The sequence below is a fragment of the Anomaloglossus baeobatrachus genome, chromosome 2 (genome assembly GCF_048569485.1).
Source record: "Anomaloglossus baeobatrachus isolate aAnoBae1 chromosome 2, aAnoBae1.hap1, whole genome shotgun sequence".
In the NCBI taxonomy this organism is placed as follows: domain Eukaryota; kingdom Metazoa; phylum Chordata; class Amphibia; order Anura; family Aromobatidae; genus Anomaloglossus; species Anomaloglossus baeobatrachus.
Window position 1 is genome coordinate 378443662 of NC_134354.1, and position 24572 is coordinate 378468233.

Below are 24572 nucleotides of genomic sequence, written 5' to 3' on the forward strand. Positions count from 1 at the left end.
TCGCACACAACATCACCGCTTCCTTGAGAAACTCTGTGTGTGAACGGGTGCATTTTACCACCGATACTTTGAACAGTAAGCATGGACAGGGACGTTACATGTCGCTGACTGGGCACTGGGTAACTATGGTGATAGATGGTGAAGGGCCTGTTGCACAAGTCTTTCCATCCCCACGACTTGTGTGTCAATCCTCTGTCTGTCCAAGTTCCGCCACTGCTTCTGCCTTCTCCACCTCATCTTTGTCCTCCACCTCCACCCCAAGCCTCCCTGGTCAGGCCACCAGCGTTCTCACTGCACAGAAAGAATCACGCACCCCTCATTACTATGCTGGCAGCAGAGCGCAGCGTCATCAGGCGGTCTTTAGCTTGACATGTCTTGGGAATAAGAGTCACACAGGTGAGGAGTTGTTGTCAGCTCTGTGGTCCGAGTTTAATAAATGGTTGTCTCCACTCAACCTGCAGCCTGGTAAGGCCGTGTGCGACAATGCTGCAAACCTGGGTGCGGCCCTTCGCCTGGGCAAGGTGACACACGTACCTTGTATGGCTCACGTGTTGAACCTTGTTGTCCAGCAATTTTTAACACAGTATCCCGGCCTAGATGGCCTTTGACCAGGGCACGAAAACTGTCTGCTCACTTCCGCCGTTCAAGCGCCGCAGATGAGCGACTTGCATCGCTCCAGAAGTCTTTCGGCCTGCCGGTTCATCGCGTGAAATGCGATGTGGCGACACGCTGGAATTCGACTCTCCACATGTTACAGCGACTCTGGCAGCACCGCCGAGCCCTGGTGCAATACGTCATGATGTATAGCCTGGGCCAACGAGATGCAGAGGTGGGGAACATCACCCTGATGGAGTGGTCTCAGATCAAGGACCTATGCAAGCTTCTGCACAGTTTCGACATGGCGACGAATATGTTTAGCGCTGACAATGCCATTATCAGCATGACAATTCCAGTCATTTACATGCTGGAGCACACGCTAAACACTATTCGGAGTCAGGGGGTGGGACAACAGGAAGGGGAGGAACTACAGGAGGATTCATATGCGCAAGACATAACAACATCTCCAAGGTCCAGACGTTCTTCATCACCAACGCGGCAGGCATGGGACCATGGGGGACAGGGATCAACAAGGGCGCATGGTAGCAGGTGAAATGTTGAGGAAGGTGCAGGAGAACATGAAGAAATGGAGGACGAACTGTCCATGGACATGGAAGACTCAGCGGATGAGGGAGACCTTGGTCAAATTTCAGTTGAAAGAGGTTGGGGGGAGATGTCAGAGGAAGAAAGAACGGTTAGCACCTCTATGCCACAAACACAGCGTGGACTTGGTCCGCATGGCTGCGCAAGACACATGAGTGCTTTCTTGCTGCACTACCTCCAACATGACCCTCGTATTGTCAAAATTAGAAGTGATGATGACTACTGGCTTGCCACAATATTAGATCCCCGGTACAAGTCCAAATTTTGTGACATAATTCCAGCCATAGAAAAGGATGCACGTATGCAGGAGTATCAGCAGAAGCTGTTACTTGATCTTAGCTCGGCTTTTCCACCAAACAACCGTGCAGGTGCAGGGAGTTAATCTCCCAGTTGTAACTTGACAAACATGGGACGGTCTCGTCATCTTCAACAGTCTACCCGTACCAGTAGGACTGTATCTGGTGCTGGTAACAGCAATTTTATGGAATCTTTTCATAATTTTTTAGACCCTCCTTTGCAAGGCCAACAGAGACAACAAGTCTAACACATAGTCAACGGCTGGAGAGAATGATACAGGAGTATCTCCAAATGAACATCGATGCCATGACTTTGCAAATGGAGCCTTGTTCATTTTGGGCTTCAAATCTTGAAAAATGGCCAGAGCTCTCCACTTATGCCTTGGAGATTTTGTCGTGTCCAGCTGCCAGCGTTGTCTCTGAACGTGTCTTCCGTGCTGCTGGGTGTGTGCTGACAGATAAGCGCACGCGTCTGTCCAGTGACAATGTGGACAGACTAACGTTCATCAAAATTAACAAGTCATGGATCCACAAGGAATTTACTACCCCTGTGTCATCCTGGGGAGAGTAAATGCTTGTGGATTTGGAATGTGCTTGATGCAAATCAAAACATCCTGTTTGCAACTAGGGCACAAGTGCTGCCACTGATGGGGTATCTGTGTGGCCCAATTTTTTGAAAAAAGGGAGACTCCGCTTGGAGTAACCCTTACTTGCTGTGTTTTTTATAAGGAGCCAAGATGAACAAGTCATGGTTCAGCAAAGACTTTGCTACCTACCCCGGTGTCATCCTGGGGACAGTTAAGAATGGCATATTTTTGAATGTGCTTGATGCAAATCTAGCTGTGAAGTGTACAACTAGGGCACAAGTGCTGCCACTGAATGGGTGGGTGTGTATGGGGCACAATTTTTGGAAAAAAGGGAGACTCCGCTTGGAGTAACCCTTGCTTGCTGTGTTTTTTAAAAGGAGCCAAGATGAACAAGTCATGGTTCAGCAAAGACTTTGCTACCTACCCCGGTTTGTCATCCTGGGGACGGTTAAGAATGGCGTATTTTTGAATGTGCTTGATGCAAATCTAGCTGTGAAGTGTACAACTGGGACACAACTGCTGACACTGAAGGGGTGGGTGTGTGTGGGGCCCAATTTTTGGATAAAAGGGAGACTCCGCTTGGAGTAATCCTTGCTTACAGTGTTTTTAAAAGGGAGCCAAGATGAACAGAGCTGGGATCAGGAAAGACTTTGCTACCTATCTCGGTGTCATCCTGGGGACAGTTAATTATGGCGTATTTTTGAATGTGCTTGATGCAAATCAATACATCCTGTTTGCAACTAGGGCACAAGTGCTGCCACTGATGGGGTGTCTGTGTGGCCCAATTTTTTGAAAAAAGGGAGACTCCGCTTGGAGTAACCCTTACTTACATTGTTTTTAAAAGGAGCCAAGATGAACAAGTCATGGTTCAGCAAAGACTTTGCTACCTACTCCGGTGTCATCCTGGGGACGGTTAAGAATGGCGTATTTTTGAATGTGCTTGATGCAAATCTAGCTGTGAAGTGTACAACTAGGGCACAAGTGCTGCCACTGAATGGGTGGGTGTGTGTGGGGCACAATTTTTGGAAAAAAGGGAGACTCCGCTTGGAGTAACCCTTGCTTACATTGTTTTTTAAAAGGAGCCAAGATTAACAAGTCATGGTTCAGCAAAGACTTTGCTACCTACCCCGGTGTCATCCTGGGGACAGTTTTAGAATGGCGTATTTTTGAATGTGCTTGATGCAAATCTAGCTGTGAAGTGTACAACTAGGGCACAAGTGCTGCCACTGAATGGGTGGGTGTGTGTGGGGCACAGTTTTTGGAAAAAAGGGAGACTCCGCTTGGAGTCACCTTGCGATGTTTTACATGATTTTAGAAGGGCGTGCCATGCCTATATCTGTGTCTCGTCCTCTTTTTCCTCGTTACGCTCTTTTGTTTTCGCATGAGAATTTGTTCTTGTCACTTTCCCATGTGTTTGTGTTGTGTTGTGAGTTGTTTGTCACCTTTTGGACACCTTTGAGGGTGTTTTCTAGGTGTTTTTATGTGTTTGTGAATGCCTGCCATTGTTTCCTATGCGGTTCGAGTTCGGTCCGTCGAACGTTCGACGAACCGAACTCGAACGGGACCTCCGTCGGCGAACCGAACTCGAGCCGAACAACGACCTGTTCGCTCATCTCTAGTAATGACTCTATATAATATATGCATTTCCCTCTTTGTATTGAATTACTGAAATAAATTAACTTTTGGAGGATGTTCTAATTTACTGAGATGCACTTGTATCTTCTCTTTTTTATGTCTTTCAGATTACTAAATGGGGACTATGTTGTATTTGATAGACTACTTTAGAGCTGATGTTTTTTGTTTTTTTTTTGGGGGGGGGGGGTTTCGTTTTTTTTTTAAATTGTTGAACTAGACCTAGAGTAAGGGTGTGTTTTATAAAATAGAGTATTTGTATGTGTGATTTTTTTTTTTTTAGCTCACTGGGTTAGTTATGGGGGTGTCTGATAGATGCCTTTCCATTACTAACTCCAGGGCTTGACGCCAGCTGACCATTCACAGCTGACATCAACACCATAAAGCAATACACTGATTGACACTGCATCAGGGAAAACGGGCAGAGTTGAGACAAATCAACAGATTTATCGCATCTAATGTCTTGTGCCACTTCTGACGCAGCTGCGGGCTGCTATTTTTAAGCTCGGAAGGGCCCAGTAACAATAGACCTTCCAAGCCTGATAATATAAGCCCACAGCTGTCTGTTTTATCTTTTGCTGGTTACTAAAAATATGGGGGGACCTCACGTCATTTTTTTCTTTTATTTATTGAAATATAAAAATCTGTCCAATAAGCTCCACAAGGTGCAATTTTATTATACGTTAAATGTGTTGTGCAGTTATATTTCTGTCTATATATCTGTCTGTCTCTATCTATTCATGTATCTATCTATCTATCTATCTGTAGCACCCCTGAAGTATCAGGTGCCACAGAATATGTAACCAACTGTGGACAACCCAAACCCTGGAATACCAGTGCCGGTAAAAAAACTAACACCATCACACATACACTAAACCCCATGTCCAACCTGGGAAAACTGCCTAGAGAAAGATTTAAAGGATGGCCACCTATTGGTTGGTAAGCATCCAATCTGCTAGGGAGAGACCCAAAAAGGGGCGGGGCTAGTTGCTAGGTGTGAAGTTGGCGGGAGGAGAAAAGTCAGTTGTTCTTGGAGAGAGACTCTGAGGGAGTCAGAAATGAGAATAAGGAGAAAGTGAAGTGTTTTAGGACAGTAATCCTAGGTGTTGAAACCTGAAGAAGGAACTGGAGCTATAAAGAAGAAGGGTTGCTGTGGAGTAAGGAACCAGTGCTCAAGGAACCAAGGTTGACAGAGGAGTGCGGGACCAGGACTCACAGAATCCAGCACAGGCAGGAAGCCCTTGAACGGGAGTACGCTTCAAGCTACCTGTTAAATCTGCCAGGTGAGGGGATCATCAGGGTCCCTCACTAAACCATGTCCAGAGCAAAGCAGCAAAGAGGGGACCTGGGGACAGGGACAGGAGTCCAACCCATTAAAATTGTCCAAACTGCCTGCTATACGGGCCAAGACTGTGAAATGGTGGGGATCCCAAGACGCTTTAGGCCACGGGGACCCACTAATAATTAAAGTGTGCTTGAAGGTCACTAACTGGCACTGGGAACAAAAGGTGAGGGAACACCTGAAAACCAGCAACACTCAGGTGGCGGTACCAGAACAGTGAGTAAAAACTAGTTTAAACTGCAGTTCCTGTGTGGCTTGAATCCTTTCTACACTGGTGCATCATCAGCTCACACTGCAGACTACTACCACCATCATCCTCTTCCGGGGCCTAGTCCTACTTGCGGAGGGCCAGAACACTTGAGCTGCATTATACTACCTGCCCCAGGAAGATCACACAGCGGCGGCTCCTACAAAATAGCCACAACCCGCAAGTGGCGTAGTCAAGAATTCTTTTATTTATTTTACTTTTATTTTTCCACTTTTTCACCCATTTTTGGATCGACCCCCGGGTTCACGGAACCGGGCATGGACCGCGACCACGACTCCCCTGTTCACCATACGCCCAGGATCGACTATTCCACTACTCTGGGGCGTCACAGCCTGAACTTAGCGTAGTCGGTAAGATAAGGACTAGACCCCATCACAACAAGTGACGTGCGCGACTTGTTGATGACTGAATTTTTTAATTGCTGCCATATTGGACATTAGAAAAATAACTTCGCTACAAACTGCAAAAGGGTGCAAAAACCAGAGACCCCGCCCCCTGGGAGTGCCTGAACAATGGAAAATGAAACTAATGCAGGGACACCGGAACCCTGCTGCAGAAAGTTTCCGGAGAAAAGGAGTGACAACATGGCTGCCCCAGTGGACAGAACACCAGGTCATTCCAGCGTGGGGACTGCTGCCTGGCTGGGGAGGAACTGGAGCTGCTGTGTATCAAAATACGGGCACAGTTCCTCCAGCAGACTATGGAATGGATAGCGGAGTTGCAGAGTATGGCGGCGGTAGTGCGGGCTCAAGAGAACCGGGCCTTGTACGCAGGGCAACGCCAGGAGCAGGTAAGCGTGAAAACCTCCCTGGTTCATCAACTCAACCAGAAGCAGAGCCCGTCCTTGATCTAGCTGTGGAACGACGGCCAGCCACGACACTTGCACCATTGCCTGATCCGGCTGCGGACCAGGCCACACTGCCTCCTTTCCGAGCCGCTGACCAGGCCACACTGCCTCCTTCCCTGGCCGTGGTCCAGGCCGCATCGCCTCCTTCCCTGGCCATGGACCAGGCCGCATCGCCACCCAACCAGGCTGTAAGTCCACTAGCAGCCGAGGAGAAGAGAGTCACTCTAGAGCCAGGGGTATTGCTCCAAGCCATTTCTCAGGACCCGGCAGCAGATTACAGTGAGGCTTGCAAGCCGACTCGGAGTAGGGGAAGTCCCAACTGGCCCCTGGAGCCATGCAGGTGGCAAGGCTGAAATCCGCAGTCTCGGGGGGCACCTGCCAAGCCATAATCCGGCAGCTGGCCCAGGAACAGAAAGATCTGGAGGTCCAGAGAGCCCAGACGGAGGCCCGCAACCTCCAAGAGAAGGAGGGTCCGGTACCGGGGTACGGTCGACCGGTTCGACCAAAGAAAAGGGTGGGGCTTCATCTCTGAGCTGGGATTGGCGGTTGGTGTGTTTGTGTCTCGGAGAGATGTGTGTACCCACCTCCCAAGGGGTCACCCTGACCGATAGCTGCACCTGGGTGACGAGGTCATGTATACCCGGCATTATGGGGAGCAAGGCTGGTATGCCCTGGACATGGAGGTGTGTCCAGCAGAGGGCGCTGTAACATTACCAGCGTTCGCTTCCCCTCCCGCACCATAACATCAACCAGTGCATCCACCTTATGGTAACTGTACCTGGTTACAATCCAGTTTGTATGATGTTCCTGTTTTCTTTTTGAACCAAAGTCACAAGACTGGTTGTGGCATAGATTTGCTTTGTAAATAGTTGCACCAGTTGTACCTTCTACTAGAGTAATTCCTGTAGCCCTGTCCCCATGCAGAACTGCTCCTGGGAGATGGGAAAGGTGCAGAAAGGGTCAGTGGCGGAGGGAGCAAAGACCCCTGTCACCACTGCAACCGATGACGCACTCTCCAGGAACTTGTCACCCTTTTACCTTTTTATTCCTGCAACAAAGAGGACACCAGAGACTCTAGGTGGTGGGTGGCAGGAAATTTAAATATGTTGGTTTCTATGAAATGTTCAAGCAAAACACCTCCCTTGCATGGGAAGAATTGTTTCCATGTTTTAATGTTGATGCATATTCAAAATTGTAGTAAACTGTACCTTTTGTCATCTTTGCAGCCCAAGGACGTGCTGGAATTTAGAAAGGGGGAATGTAACAACCCTGAATATTAGGTGCCACAGAATATGTAACCAACTGTGGAAAACCCAAACCCTGGAATACCAGTGCCGGTAAACACACCAACACCATGACACAAACACTAAACCCTATGTCCAACCTGGGAAAACTACCTAGAGACAGATTTAAAGGTTGGCTACCTATTGGTTGGTAAGCATCCAATCTGCTAGGGAGAGACCCAAAGGGGCGGGGCTAGTTGATAGGTGGGGAGTTGGCAGAAGGAGAAGAGTCAGTTGTTGTTGGAGAGAGACTCTGAGGGAGTCAGAAGTGAGAGAAAGGAGAAAGTGAAGTGTTTTAGGACAGTAGTCCTAGGTGTTAAAACCTGAAAAAAGTACTGGACCTAAAAGGAGAAGGTTTGCTGTGGAGTAAGGAACCAGTGCTCAAGGAACCTAGGGTTGCCAGAGTAGTGCGGGACCAGGAGTCACGGAATCCAGCACAGGTGGGGAGCAGAACCCTTGAGTGAGAGTACGCTTCAAGCTACCTGTTAAATCTGCCAGGTGAGGAGATTATCAGGGTCCCTCACCAACCCGAGTGTCCAGAGAAAAGCAGCAAAAAGGGGACCTGGGACAGGGACAGGAGTCCAACCAATTAAAATTATCCAGGCTGCTTGCTATACGGGCCAAGACTGTGTAACGATGGGAATCCCAAGATGCTTTAGGCCATGGGGACCCACTAAAAACTAAAGTGTGCATGGAGGACAGCTCTTCATGTCACTAACTGGCACTGGGAAAAAAGAGTGAGGGAACACCTGAAAACCAGCACCACTCGGGTGGTGTTACAAGAACAGAGAGTATAAACCAGTTTAAATTGCAGTTCCTGTGTGGCTTGAATCCATTCTACATTGGTGAATCATCAACTCACACTGCACACTACTACCACCATCATCCTCTTCCGGGGCCTAGTCCTACTTGCGGAGGGCCAGAACACTTGAGCTGCATTATACTACCCGCCCCAGGAAGATCACGCAGCGGCGGCTCCTACAAAATAGCTACAACCCGCAAGGAGCATAGTTAAAAACTCTTTTATTTATTTTACTTTTATTTTTCCAATTTTTTACCCTCTTTTGGATCAACCCCCGGGATCACGGAACTAGTCATCAGTCGCGGTCATGACTCCCCTGTTCACCACATGCCCGGGGCTGAGTATCCCACTACCATGGGGCGTCACATATCTCTATAGCATTCATTGGTGTCCAAAAGCGCTAAAAAGGCAGGTGAAATATGCATGCAAAAAATGCATGGAAAATGTTTCAAAATGCCCGTTTTTGCCATTGTGTTTTTCCTGCCAAGAGATGAAGAAATAGCCCAGAAATGCCTGCATCCAAATACTCAACATGTGCATATTCCCTAATAATTGGATAACATTGTCCGTAGCACCAACCTGGGAGTCAGGGATGCCTCCAGGCATCTATCCCATGCTGTTATTATTCCATTTGAGAGCTGCTTCCATTAATTTCAGTGATTTTCCTGCCCCCCTAATCCTCATGATAGGGTCTTCTAAAAAAATATTCAAGTTTCCCATTAACCTCCATTATACTCAGCAGTCAGTACTCCAGTTGAGTTCATCCTAGCATCTGACCTGTTCAATTTGAGTACCAAGTGTACCACCAAGGGATATGTCGTACTCGGTTCTGGGTAGTGTCACTCTTGAGGATGCCATGGTGGTGGCTGTTACCCGCTTACGTGCCCTGGGCCCTTTTTGTAATGGGGATATTTACAGGGGAGAATATGATAATGTTCACTTGTGACGCCACTTGTGATGCCTGTTTCATGAGTACTTATTTTTAATTTTCTACCTATTTATGGATAGTGCCCTTCGGTTTTGTGCCTCCTTGCCTTTTGTTACATGCTTATGGAAAATCTGAATATAGCACGACTGGTTATTATTTTGCTGGTAGTAATATACTTTTTACCAAATTATCTATTTATATCAACCTCTAAGGTATTTTTTGTCACTGCCTTTGCTGAGTGGGAGTACCAATTCTTTGACTAGGGTGCCAAACTCCACGGCTAGATAGAGGTAGGAACAATAGAGGTTTTTCTTACCCCTGTGGTTGATATAAACGGTATCTTTTTTGCTACCACAACTAAACAAGCAAACTTGAGGATATACTGTAGCCATGTACATAATATTTTTTTATTGGAATCAAAACTTTAAATTTTATACCTGAATATTTTAAAGTTCATTAATAGAAGTAATGTTTTAGTAAACTATGTGTTCTGCTAGCTAATTTAGCACAGCAAGAAACATTGATACTATTCTGTCTTTTCCTGGTAGCTGTGAATCCATCCGCTCTAATTATCAGTCCCTTAGATAACTGTATGATTTACTCACACTACCGGCATCCACAGATAGTGTTAACTCAGCCCAACGATGACTTGTAGGAAGACAAGGAGAAACACTGTAGTTTTCTTCTAGAATCTTGTATTAAGTACAAAGTAAAGGCAGGTGAAAAGGAATAATCTGTACAGGGTTATAGACATGTCTTCAGCAATGGTTCCTCTCTAGGCTAAACTGAAGGAGAAGGAAGGAGCTTTCTATACAGAAGACAACTAAGGGAGGAATATAGGGACAAACTTCATACAGTCTAAATCTACCTAGTAACAATAAGGAATTTCCTGATAGGAGGAAAAATATGCAATGCATGAAATATATACAACAGGTTGTTCCCATTCATGGGACACAACAGATACCTTCTGAAGTAATATAAGTAATAGAGATGCCAATGAGTACAGAGGCTCTGGAAACAGAAAATGATTGCAAATCATTCCATGAAGAATCCCTTAGAGATGACTTCACAGTTCGAGGAACATGATTTGGCAAGTATGAAAGTACAAAAGAAGGTACGGCACCAGTTCACCATAAAAGCAACTGCCTTTGACAAGATAGCATTGACTGAGAGTCTGAATAAGTTTGTGGCTTTTACCCCCAAAGGGGTGATGTGGCCTTAAAGCGAAGCTGTACTTGCAAACAATTATGCAAATTAAATAAATATCTTGAAACCAATTCTTCCATTTACTGTCATTGACATTTTTTGCTTCTTTATGCCTTAAAAACCACCCTTCAGTGCTTGCAACCAGGGTTCACACTCCTTCTTAATTATGATGTTCACTGACAATAGCAGAGTCATAAGAGCAGAAACTGCACGCAGGCCAGAGAACTGGAAGAGTATAAGAGAGAACAATGCTCAAAACCTAAATGCCTAAGTGGAAGAAGGCCAAGGGTCTGGGGTGGTGTACCGCAACACATATTTCACTACCTTTGGGATCACCTGCCGCTTCATCAGGGGGACAAAGAGAGTAGACAAATACATCCTCCTGTTTTGATCTTTCATGCTTCTATGCATGGTTGCACTTATTGTGATTTTTTTCAATAAATTAAATTTGTTTCAGCATTAACTTTGTTCTTCGTTTTTTTCATGTTTTTTTGAGTTGCTGGTAATCTGGTTGGGGGTTCTCTCCCTCCCAATTACAAATTTTCCTTTTGTATGAAAAATAGATATTTAAAGTCTATCTCTACAAACAGAAACATTGAGATGGACTTCAGGAAGTGTGTGGGGGAGTATATTGCAGAAGCTGGCATATAGCAACGTGAGATATTAAAGTAAGGGACCATCCTGATTGGGTACACCTTGCCGAAGTGGGATGGTTTTTATGCTCTTTTGATTAAAGTAGTGTCAACTAATACCTGATATTATTTACATATACTACAACTATTTATTTGCCTACTACAAGATATTTACTTTTTTTTTTTTAATATATTTTAGGTTTTGTTTGCTAATGGTCACACCTACACATTGTACTTAAACCAACTAGTGTATCTGCCATTTTTTGTTTTTTATTTAATTCCTTGTATCTTGTACATATGAGTGAGGGGAACCCAATCCGTTTAGGCTGTGCATTTTGTCTATATAGCTTTCCTTGGGCAGATGTAAAATGGTCTGATGTAGGTCCTTCTCTGCCCCCTGCCTATTATGAGGTCCAGCAACAAATAGTGAGGTGAAGCACTAAAAGATAGGGATTATCTTGATTGGGTACTCCTTTTCACGGTGTGATGGATTTTATGCTCTTTTGATCAAAATAGTGTAAAATAAGTACACTATGTTATTTACATGTTCTATTTATTTTTTTTCACTAACTGCAGGTTATCTATTAATTTGCATATTTTAAACTTAAATGCAATGTTAGTTTTAATTTTTTTTCCAAACGACCAAAAATATTTTTGGAAAAATTTGTTAATACATTTTTATGCAATCCAAAATAACACCAATTAATCTGCAACATCTATCTCAAACACTAAGCCCTTATACAACTAATTTGACAGCAAAATTATGGGGCATGGAATAGGCTACTTTTTTTGTCAAAGTGATCTGTTTTATTGTGCAAACGTACTGTACATATTTCATGATGCTAGATTTCTATCAAACAAAAAGTAAACAGTAAGTAAACAGTGAAATGAAAACTGCAAAAGACAGTTGTAGATATACTTGCCCTAAAGGTGGCATAGTATCGCAGCACCTTCTTTTGATGGTATATTGCAAAACTGCCATCCACTTAATGATTAATCTTGTGGTAAATACAGTAGAAACCAGAAGTTTACATTCACTATCTAAAAAGACACATCTGCATGTTTTTCTACTATCTTGCATAAAATCAAATTAAACCTTTTCCGTTTTAGGTAAACTAGCATTACCAAAATGATTTATATTTGCCAAATGCCAGAATAGTGAGAGAGAGAGAATGTTTTAAGGCATGTTTATTACTTTTTGTTAAGTCAAACGTTTACATACACTAGGAGTAATATGCCTTTAAATGATATGGGACAGCCCATGTGATGATGTCATGTCTTTGAAAGTTTTGATAGGTTTATTGGCAACATCTGAGTAAATTGGAGACACACCTCTGGATGTATTTTAATGCACACCATAAACACACTGCTTCTTTGTATAACATCATGGGAAAGTCAAAATAAATCAGTCAATATCTCAAGAAGAGAATTGTGGACTTGCACAAGTCTGGTTCCTCCTTGGGTGCAATTTCCAGATACATGAAGGGGCCTCGTTCATCTGTACAAACAATTATACTCAAGTACAAACAAGATGAGAATGTCCAACCACTCCGGACGGAAACATGTTCTGTGTGCCAGAGATGAGCATGCTTTGGTCAGACATGTGCATATCAACCCAAGAACAAAAGCAAAAGACCTTGTGAAGATGTTTGGGAAAGCTGGTACGATTGTGTCATTATCCAAAGTGAAACAAGTACTGGATCAACATGGACTGAAAGGTCACTCTGCCAGGAACAAGCCATTATTCCAAAAGAAACATAAAAAAGCCAGATTAATGTTTTCAGATGCACACAGGGACAAAGTCCTTAATTTTTGAAGACATGTCCTGTGGTCTGACGAAATGAAAATTGAACTATTTGGCCGTAATGACCTTCGTTAAGTTTGGAGCAAAAAGGAAGAAGCTTTGAAGCCTAAGAACACCATGCAAACTGTGAAACAGGGGGGAGGAAGCATCATGTTGTAGGATTGGTTTGCTGCAGGAGAGACTGGTGCACTTAACAAAATAGACGGCATTATGAGGAAAAAAGATTATATGGCAATACTGAAGCAGCATCTTAAGACATCAGCCAAGAACTTAAAGCTCGGGCAGAAATGGGTCTTCAAAAATGTACAATGATACGAAGTATGCTGCTAAACTGGTTATAAAGTAATTAAACCACCTGATGAAGCCCAGGTGAAACACATTGAGGCGCTGTGGGGTGCGAGATACAGCAGCTTTTCGGTCAGGTTTGTGCCTTGATATTTTGCTAACAATTGTTATGTATTTTTGCTATGGCTACTGGTGTCAGTTATCTACCTGGACAGAGGTGGCAATTTTGTCACTCTGCCACTTAGTTTAGTGGAGGTGCATTGCTATGCTGGACCCGGGAGGACCATATGATCCATATTGTGGTACGGAGGTCGAGGGTTTTTCTTGCTATTTTGTATAATACTTTGAATTTTACTGTATATTAGAAACCCTCTTCAACTGATCCCTGTGGGATTATTATTTGACACTATAACCTGGCACCATATAAATTCATGATTTAGGCACGTGATCATTAGAGATGAGCGATGTTCGAGGTTCGGCAATTTCATGTTCGAGTGATTTTGGGGGGTGTTCGAGATGTTCGACGAACTCGAGCTTTTTGCTAAAAGTTCGGCAGTTCGAGTTACGTTCGAGAACGGTTCGAGCACCAAAAACGTGGCTTTTCACAGTAAGGCTATGTGCACACGTTTCTGTCTGCATGCATCCTGCGTCCCCAGCACAATCCCTCTCTCTTTCCTATTCACCGATCACGGGCACCTCGCTGCACGGCTGTCACAAATCTGCGGTGTCTTTTTCTCTTTTGAAAATGGCTGCCACTTCATTATTCAATTAGTTATTCCGTGCTTTCCCCGCTTACCGGTGCCTATGATTGGTTGCAGTCAGACACGCCCTCACGATGAGTGACAGCTGTCTCACTGCAACCAATCACAGCCGCCGGTGGGCGGGTCTATATCATGCAGTAAAATAAATAAAAAAAAAATGCGGTTCCCCCATATTTGATACCAGCCAGGATAAAGCCACACGACTGGAGGCTGGTATTGTCAGGATGGAGAGCACCACGTTATGGGGAGCCCACCAACCTAACAATATCACCCAGCAGCCGCCTGGAATAGCCGCATCTATAAGATGCGACAGTCCCGAGACTCCACCCAGCTCATCCCGAATTGCCCTGGTGCAGTGGCAATCGGGGTAATAAGAGGTTATGTATGGAGGATAGCAGAACGACAAGGCTCAGCATGCTCCATTCACTAGTGTATGCAGGAGAGCAGACAGCAGCTGCAGAACTACAAGGCTCAGCATACTCCATCCAGGACTGTATGCAGGAGTTTTTTGCCCACCAAAAAAATGACGTGGGCTTCGCCATATTTTTGTATGCTACCCAGCTGCCTATTTGTACCCGGCTGGGAACTAAAAATATAGGGAAGCCCTTTTTTTAATTATTTCATGAATTTCATGAAATAATTAAAAAAAAAAAAACGTGGGCTTCGCCCCATTTTTGTGTCCAGCCAGGTACAACTAGGCAGCTGGGGATTGGAATCCGCAGCACAGGCTAGCTTGAGCTTTCTGGGCCCCTCTGCTGCGAATTGCACTCCGCAGCCGCCCCAGAAAATGGCGCTTTCATAGAAGCGCCATCATCTGGCGCTGTATCCAACTCTTCCTGCTGCCCTGTTGACGGGTGGCTTGCTGGTTATTAATGAATTAATACTAGCTTTGTTTTAGGCCCCCTTCACACGTCCATGTCTCCGGTACATGTTTGGCCCATTTCCGTTCGTACTGGAGACACGGACACACGTACTCCAATGTTATTCAATGTTTGGAGTTACACGTGCGTTTTTCCATATGGTCCTTGTGTCCATGTGCTTGATACATATGTGTATCCGTATTACACGGATGCATGTTCGTTTTCAGCACGGAACACGCACACACGCACCCAATGAAAGTGTATGAGTCCGTGAGCACACGTACGTGACACGGATGCATCTCCGTGTTGTCCGTGTCCGTTTTTTTACCAATTATGGCAATGATTGTTTCATTTTGAACCAGGTGGCTGTAATTTGATAAGTGCTGTTGCAAAACTCATTGTGCTGCCAGGACACAGTGAGGAAAGGAGTGTGAGGCTAGTTGTCTGCAGTATTCTTGTTATCATTTGGATTTAATTCTTTAAACTCCATGGGTCCACGTGTGGATACAGAAGAATCATTTCTGTAGTGGAGGGACACCCAGAATTATGGAACACTAGGACAGAAGGCTACCGGGACCGTGCAATTGTCGATTGCATATGGAAGGTGGTAGCAGCGGAGCTATACCCAAACAATGGATGGGACCGTTGTTCAATGGGCAAAAGAGCAAGATTTGGTAAGTTTTTTTGTTTTTTTTTAAAATATATATATTTTTTTGTTTTTAAAGTTAAAATTTAGTTTTTTTTGTTTTTTTTAAATGAAAATGCAAAAATTGTTGATGTTGGTTGTTTTTTTCTCTTACTTATTTTTTTTTATTTTTTTTCCCCACTTAAAATTTCCATTACTGATTTCAAATTCATTATATTGTGGACCACTTATCAACTATTTTTATGGACTAAGTTGATTTGGTTAAACGGAGATGAAGATCTGCCCGGGACCAATATTGGCGGGAATTTAATCCTATTCCGTCAACATCTGCAAACACGCGGAAGAGGAAATATGTGTATTTTGAAAACTTAGGGGTACTTTGCACACTACGACATCGCAGGTGCGATGTCGGTGGGGTCAAATCAAAAGTGACGCACATCCGGCGTCGCTGTCGACATCGTAGTGTGTAAATTGTTTTTGAAACTATTAACAAGCGCAAAAGCGCCGAAATCGTATCATCGGTGTAGCGTCGGTCAGTTCCATAATTTCGGAAGGACCGATGTTACGATGTTGTTCCTCGTTCCTGAGGCAGCACACATCGCTGTGTTTGAAGCTGCAGGAGTGAGGAACATCTCCTTACCTGCGTCCCGGCTGCAATGAGGAAGGAAGGAGGTGGGCGGGATGTTTACGTCCCGCTCATCTCTGCCCCTCTGCTTCTATTGGCCGCCTGCTGTGTGACGTCGCTGTGACGCCACACGACACGCCCCCTTAGGAAGGAGGTGGTTCGCCAGCCAGAGTGACGTTGTAGGGCAAATAAGTGCATGTGAAGCTACCGTAGCGATAATGTTCGCTACGGCAGCTATCACAAGATATCGTAGCTGCGACAGGGGTGGGGACTATCGCGTTCGGCAATGCAGCAATCGGCTTGCAATGTCGTAGTGTGCAAAGTACCCCTAAGAATTTCTTCGGCCTATAATGGAGGTTACTCAGTAAGTCTTGAATTTCTTAAAAAATTGTTTACAAAAATTGGTTTATTTGTTTTGTTGGACTATAAAATGGAATGTTTTGAGTAAATTTTCAAATTTGGTAAAAATTTTTTTTTTATTTTCAACAGAACTGATGATAACTTTGAAGATTCAGATGACATCCCATCAGCAGCACAATCAGCTCCAACGACTTCAGCATCCGAGGTGGACCAGCTACTTCCAAACGTCACAGAAAGCCAGAACACACAAAATAATACAGATCAGGTATCAAGCGAGGAAGGTGCAGAGACCACAACTAATCAGACACACATCACAACACAACCCACTTCTGCTAATGTCCCACCATCTTCCATTTCAAATTCGGTGCAATGTTTACAAACAAATACATATTGGGCACGTAGGCTAAGACGTCCAGAGGATATCAGGTCACTGCCTGAAATAATAGATACACAAGTAATGGCAATAATGAACTCATTATTGCCAGAAAGTGATATTGAGAGATTATGCAGATCACTTTGACCATGTACGGCTAAAGTACATTCGGACCACCAGGAACGCTTAAGAGCTGCAATACTTTAATTTCGGCATGCCAAACAACTCCTCTGCCCAACCAAGTCCTATTAGCCATAGAGCAATGGCATATTCACTATAATGCTTCTGTGGCGCCCCTGACCTGGTCAGGCACCACTGAGTACTGCACCCATGCTGGGGACAGTACAATACAGGTAATCCAGAAGGCTGACCGAGGTGTGACTACACAGGCGCATAGTGATCAGGTCTCACACATGTACCTATGAGAGGACCCCTGGGGATCCCAGGAGGGGGAAAAGCCTTCACCTTCACTGGAATAGTGGAGGGGGCCAAAAGCCTCCATCTCCTCTCAAGGGGTGTGGTAAGAGAATCTGGTTGCTAGGTGGCGTAGGCAGGCACAAAAGGGAAAAGAGAAGGAGGAGTAAAGAGTCTGCAGCAGAGTGTGGAGGAGTGAGGAGCATGGAAGTGGAGCTCAGACAGGAGCAGCAGTGAAGGTCCCAGATGTGAGCCGGTTCAGAGCAGAGTCCATGGAGCTCCGAGGAGAGCTGACCCCTTCCCCTGGGCTGCTGGAGGCTGACAGCGTCCGCGCAGTGGCTACCGACGGGGGAGAACGGTCACCTAGGAGTGCTACCCGAAACCCATCTCCAGCTAGAGAGAGAGCACAGAGTGGGAAGTAAGGAGACTGCTAGGGAGAACCAGGCCCAAACGGGCGGCAGATCCCGGAGCGGGGATAGATCCACCTTTCCTTGCTAAACCTGCCGGTGTGGGGCCCTCAAAGCCCACACCACAACACCACAAAAGCCGCAGCCACATAGCCACAGTTAGGGCCCATAGCTCACAGGAGGCAAGCAGCTGGAGTGAGCTGGTCCAGGCCACAAGCAAACGGCAAACGAAGGGGAGTGAGGCTTCAGCAACTTCCCTGGGTGACCCCCATAGGGACTAAAAGTCGGGGTCACCCCAAACCACCAAGGGCTAAGGAAGGCGAGTTGGTAGTCACCATCAGAAGTCAGCCTGAAGGATACCTGGTTCCCGCCTGGTTCATCCCAGCTACGCCCGGGTTACTCACCCTGCCACCTGAAGTGAGTAAAAACCCTGAAAGACATTCTGCCTGTGTGGAGTTATTCTGCGCCTTGTGGTTCTACACACCTACACAGGGCCCTGGGGCTTGCCTCACTCTCAGGAGGCTATTCCAACTAACTGCACTCACCATCAGCCCCAGGCGTCCCTCAACCTGCAGTGGCGGTCCCCACTGACCGCAATTCTGAGAGTGGCGTCACGACAAGAAGAAGATCTCCTACCTGTGACCAGATCCAGCCGAGTGGAGTCCCTGAAGGTAATGCACCGACACTGCACTTGTGGGGCTTCACACTTCTACCTTGGATGTTTCAGCACCACTCTTAGCCCAAAATCTGGCAAACCAGCTCAAATTAGTGACGCACAAAACATTAGTAATAGACCCCTGACATCTATTACAACTATGGTGTCTGGCCAAAGTAACAATATGATGACTCATATGACTCAACCACCAAGTCAAATTTTCCCATTAAATTACCATCACCATCCAACACAAGCACAAACATACATTAATCCCACAAACATTCAACCCAGACAGACAGCAAGCCAAATACCTACATACCCACAGTCTTTTATTTTTGGGCAAAATGCTACACAACCATTCCTAAAGGGTCAACAATTTCCCACAAAAATCTCATACACACAACAACCACAAATTCAAACACCACTAATGCTTGCACAAACAATGCCACAACCCATGTATGCTTCATCTTCACACATGTTACATACAACATCAGCTCAGGAACCCAATGTAGCCACATGCGTCAATAAGACTCAAATCACTACATATGTGTCCCAAACAATCTCAGAACCTGAATCTAATAATACTTCGACACAGGAGACAGTTGCAAGTCTTGATGACTTAATAGATTAGGTCCATATGTGTCACATCTCTCATAATTTTGTTAATTGTTAAAACAAAAACATTTAGAAAACATACTTTAATGCTAAACATTTTTTTTTTTTTTTTTTTTTTTTTTAATTTATAAGGAAAAAACAAAGGAAATTATATGTTTTCAACATAATATCACTATTAATATTATGTGTAATTACTATTGTCTTACAAAACCTTTACATTGTTGGTAATAAAGGGATTTTCAAAATTTTTACAAATTCAAACATTTGTGACTAATGATGTTGTTGTTAATAAAAGCTAATGATGTGTGCCTTGTTATTTGCCCATTAAACTTGTCATATATATATATAGAAATACAGTTAGGTCCAGAAATATTTGGACAGTGACACAATTTTCGCGAGTTGGGCTCTGCATGCCACCACATTGGATTTGAAATGAAACCTCTACAACAGAATTCAAGTGCAGATTGTAACGTTTAATTTGAAGGTTTGAACAAAAATATCTGATAGAAATTGTAGGAATTGTACACATTTCTTTACAAACACTCCACATTTTAGGAGGTCAAAAGTAATTGGACAAATAAACCAAACCCAAACAAAATATTTTTATTTTCAATATTTTGTTGCGAATCCTTGGGAGGCAATCACTGCCTTAAGTCTGGAACCCATGGACATCACCAAACGCTGGGTTTCCTCCTTCTTAATGCTTTGCCAGGCCTTTACAGCCGCAGCCTTCAGGTCTTGCTTGTTTGTGGGTCTTTCCGTCTTAAGTCTGGATTTGAGCAAGTGAAATGCATGCTCAATTGGGTTAAGATCTGGTGATTGACTTGGCCATTGCAGAATGTTCCACTTTTTTGCACTCATGAACTCCTGGGTAGCTTTGGCTGTATGTGTTACGGTTGCTGCGAGCACTGGAGACTATGTCCAGATTTCTTGCTACTGCACATGTGCGAGCGCTGGAGACTAAGTCCAGATTTCTTGCTACTGCACATGTGCGAGCGCTGGAGACTAAGTCCAGATTTCTTGCTACTGCACATGTGCGAGCGCCGGAGACTAAGTCCAATCTTGGAGCCATTGCACATGTGCGGGTGACATCATCGCTGACACGAGGTCACATGTCTCTGACACCTTCTATGCCGATTGGTCGCTGGTCATGTGCTTGTGACGTCTTGCTCGGTGATAGGCCAGCATGACGTCACTCCTGTCGTTCTGGCAGCGGATTGGCTCTGGTGTCCTCCATCTTGGATGAGGCACAGAGTCTATATAAGACCCTGACACACGCCGCATGGTGCTCAGTCCTCTTGGTTCATGCATATGAGTAGACGCTCTGTGCGCGTTCCTCTAGGCATTCCTCTGTCTATGCTAGGTGAGCGCTACCGGCAGGGTAGCGTTCTTATACCTTACAGCTTCGGCTGCTGTCCGTATCCTTTTTTCTTAGGGGAGCGGACATAGGCAGGTGCCTGAGGCACATGGTCTGGCTGGGCCTTGTGATTCTACTCGTAGGTGGACGTTGCCGCTAGGGTAACGTTCCTTATACTGCGTCTGGCAGTTGTTCGTATCCTCGCACACTAGGGGAGCGAACAGAGGTAGGAGCTTTGTGCGGCTTACGCTGCTGTTCGTCTCTTTTGCACCACTAGAAGAGCGGACCTAGGCAGGTGCCATATCTAGTGGTTCGTGTCCTCGCACACTAGTGGAGCGAACGCAGGTAGGAGCTTTGTGCGGCTTACGCTGCTGTTCGTCTCTTTTGCACCACTAGAAGAGCGGACCTAGGTAGGTGCCATTTCGCACACATTGCCTTTGTCTCTGTGATTATTAACAGAGATCATTCCACACACCCTCCAAGTAAGGGAGGAATTGCTTTACTTACTTATTATATCCTTCTGTGAGTTAACAGAGGTATTGCACTCTGCCATAGTCTGCAGCAAAGTCTTTGCACGGTGGACCCTGACTGTCTGATACTCCTTTCAGTTATTATCAGACAGCCCCCCGTAACATTAGGACTGAGCCAAGGGTCTGGCAGTTATGGCAGAATATCAGCAGTTACACCGTTACATACAAGTACTTGAGTCACGGCTCAAGAGTATAGAGGATAAACCTCAGACCATGGTGACATCTGCACATGATCCTCGACTTGCTCTGCCAAACAGATATTCTGGCGATGCCAGATCATGTCGTGGTTTCATTAGTCAGTGTCAGATACACCTAGAGGTCAACTCTTCTCGCTTCTCTACGGAGAGGTCCAGAGTAGGCTTTATCATCTCCTTACTTCAGGACAAAGCCTTAGAATGGGCGACTCCCCTATGGGAGCGCTCTGATGTGGTTACTCTGAGACATCAAGACTTTCTTGATGCTCTTAAGGCGGTATTCATGGGTCCGCAGGTTACCCATGATGCGGCCCTGAGACTGTTAGATCTATCTCAGGGTTCGTTATCCACTAGTTCTTATGCCATTGCTTTTAGAACTCTGGTGGCAGAACTAGATTGGCCAGAGAAGGTGTTGATTCCTATCTTCTGGAGAGGGTTGGCAGGCTATGTCAAGGATGCCCTTGCTACTCGTGAGGTCCCTGCTTCTCTGGAGGACTTGATCACAGTAGCAACGAGGATCGATGTACGCCATAAGGAACGTAGACTCGAGGTCTCTTCCTCACGCCCTAAGCATCGGGCTATTCCAGTTGTTGAGGGTCCACTACCATCTTCCTCAGCATCTGAAACATCTCCCACTCCTATGGAGTTAGGTCATACGTCCTCCAGACTACGCAAGTCTGGTCCTCCTATATGTTACGTATGTCGTCAGGCTGGGCACTATGCCAACAAGTGTCCTAGTCGTCAGGGAAACTCCCTGGCCTAGTAACCATTTACTGTTACGGTTGCTGCGAGCACTGGAGACTATGTCCAGATTTCTTGCTACTGCACATGTGCGAGCGCTGGAGACTAAGTCCAGATTTCTTGCTACTGCACATGTGCGAGCGCTGGAGACTAAGTCCAGATTTCTTGCTACTGCACATGTGCGAGCGCCGGAGACTAAGTCCAATCTTGGAGCCATTGCACATGTGCGGGTGACATCATCGCTGACACGAGGTCACATGTCTCTGACACCTTCTATGCCGATTGGTCGCTGGTCATGTGCTTGTGACGTCTTGCTCGGTGATAGGCCAGCATGACGTCACTCCTGTCGTTCTGGCAGCGGATTGGCTCTGGTGTCCTCCATCTTGGATGAGGCACAGAGTCTATATAAGACCCTGACACACGCCGCATGGTGCTCAGTCCTCTTGGTTCATGCATATGAGTAGACGCTCTGTGCGCGTTCCTCTAGGCATTCCTCTGTCTATGCTAGGTGAGCGCTACCGGCAGGGTAGCGTTCTTATACCTTACAGCTTCGGCTGCTGTCCGTATCCTTTTCTCTTAGGGGAGCGGACATAGGCAGGTGCCTGAGGCACATGGTCTGGCTGGGCCTTGTGATTCTACTCGTAGGTGGACGTTGCCGCTAGGGTAACGTTCCTTATACTGCGTCTGGCAGTTGTTCGTATCCTCGCACACTAGGGGAGCGAACAGAGGTAGGAGCTTTGTGCGGCTTACGCTGCTGTTCGTCTCTTTTGCACCACTAGAAGAGCGGACCTAGGCAGGTGCCATATCTAGTGGTTCGTGTCCTCGCACACTAGTGGAGCGAACGCAGGTAGGAGCTTTGTGCGGCTTACGCTGCTGTTCGTCTCTTTTGCACCACTAGAAGAGCGGACCTAGGTAGGTGCCATTTCGCACACATTGCCTTTGTCTCTGTGATTATTAACAGAGATCATTCCACACACCCTCCAAGTAAGGGAGGAATTGCTTTACTTACTTATTATATCCTTCTGTGAGTTAACAGAGGTATTGCACTCTGCCATAGTCTGCAGCAAAGTCTTTGCACGGTGGACCCTGACTGTCTGATAATAACTGAAAGGAGTATCAGACAGTCAGGGTCCACCGTGCAAAGACTTTGCTGCAGACTATGGCAGAGTGCAATACCTCTGTTAACTCACAGAAGGATATAATAAGTAAGTAAAGCAATTCCTCCCTTACTTGGAGGGTGTGTGGAATGATCTCTGTTAATAATCACAGAGACAAAGGCAATGTGTGCGAAATGGCACCTACCTAGGTCCGCTCTTCTAGTGGTGCAAAAGAGACGAACAGCAGCGTAAGCCGCACAAAGCTCCTACCTGCGTTCGCTCCACTAGTGTGCGAGGACACGAACCACTAGATATGGCACCTGCCTAGGTCCGCTCTTCTAGTGGTGCAAAAGAGACGAACAGCAGCGTAAGCCGCACAAAGCTCCTACCTCTGTTCGCTCCCCTAGTGTGCGAGGATACGAACAACTGCCAGACGCAGTATAAGGAACGTTACCCTAGCGGCAACGTCCACCTACGAGTAGAATCACAAGGCCCAGCCAGACCATGTGCCTCAGGCACCTGCCTATGTCCGCTCCCCTAAGAGAAAAGGATACGGACAGCAGCCGAAGCTGTAAGGTATAAGAACGCTACCCTGCCGGTAGCGCTCACCTAGCATAGACAGAGGAATGCCTAGAGGAACGCGCACAGAGCGTCTACTCATATGCATGAACCAAGAGGACTGAGCACCATGCGGCGTGTGTCAGGGTCTTATATAGACTCTGTGCCTCATCCAAGATGGAGGACACCAGAGCCAATCCGCTGCCAGAACGACAGGAGTGACGTCATGCTGGCCTATCACCGAGCAAGACGTCACAAGCACATGACCAGCGACCAATCGGCATAGAAGGTGTCAGAGACATGTGACCTCGTGTCAGCGATGATGTCACCCGCACATGTGCAATGGCTCCAAGATTGGACTTAGTCTCCGGCGCTCGCACATGTGCAGTAGCAAGAAATCTGGACTTAGTCTCCAGCGCTCGCACATGTGCAGTAGCAAGAAATCTGGACTTAGTCTCCAGCGCTCGCACATGTGCAGTAGCAAGAAATCTGGACATAGTCTCCAGTGCTCGCAGCAACCGTAACAGTATGCTTGGGGTCATTGTCCATCTGTACTATGAAGCGCCGTCCGATCAACTTTGCGGCATTTGGCTGAATCTGGGCTGAAAGTATATCCTTGTACACTTCAGAGTTCATCCGGCTACTCTTGTCTGCTATTATGTCATCAATAAACACAAGTGACCCAGTGCCATTGAAAGCCATGCATGCCCATGCCATCACGTTGCCTCCACCATGCTTTACAGAGGATGTGGTGTGCCTTGGATCATGTGCCGTTCCCTTTCTTCTCCAAACTTTTTTCTTCCCATCATTCTGGTACAGGTTGATCTTTGTCTCATCTGTCCATAGAATACTTTTCCAGAACTGAGCTGGCTTCATGAGGTGTTTTTCAGCAAATTTATCTCTGGCCTGTCTATTTTTGGAATTGATGAATGGTTTGCATCTAGATGTGAACCCTTTGTATTTACTTTCATGGAGTCTTCTCTTTACTGTTGACTTAGAGACAGATACACCTACTTCACTGAGAGTGTTCTGGACTTCAGTTGATGTTGTAAACGGGTTCTTCTTCACCAAAGAAAGTATGCGGCGATCATCCACCACTGTTGTCATCCGTGGACGCCCAGGCCTTTTTGAGTTCCCAAGCTCACCAGTCAATTCCTTTTTTCTCAGAATGTACCCGACTGTTGATTTTGCTACTCCAAGCATGTCTGCCATCTCTCTGATGGATTTTTTCTTTTTTTTCAGCCTCAGGATGTTCTGCTTCACCTCA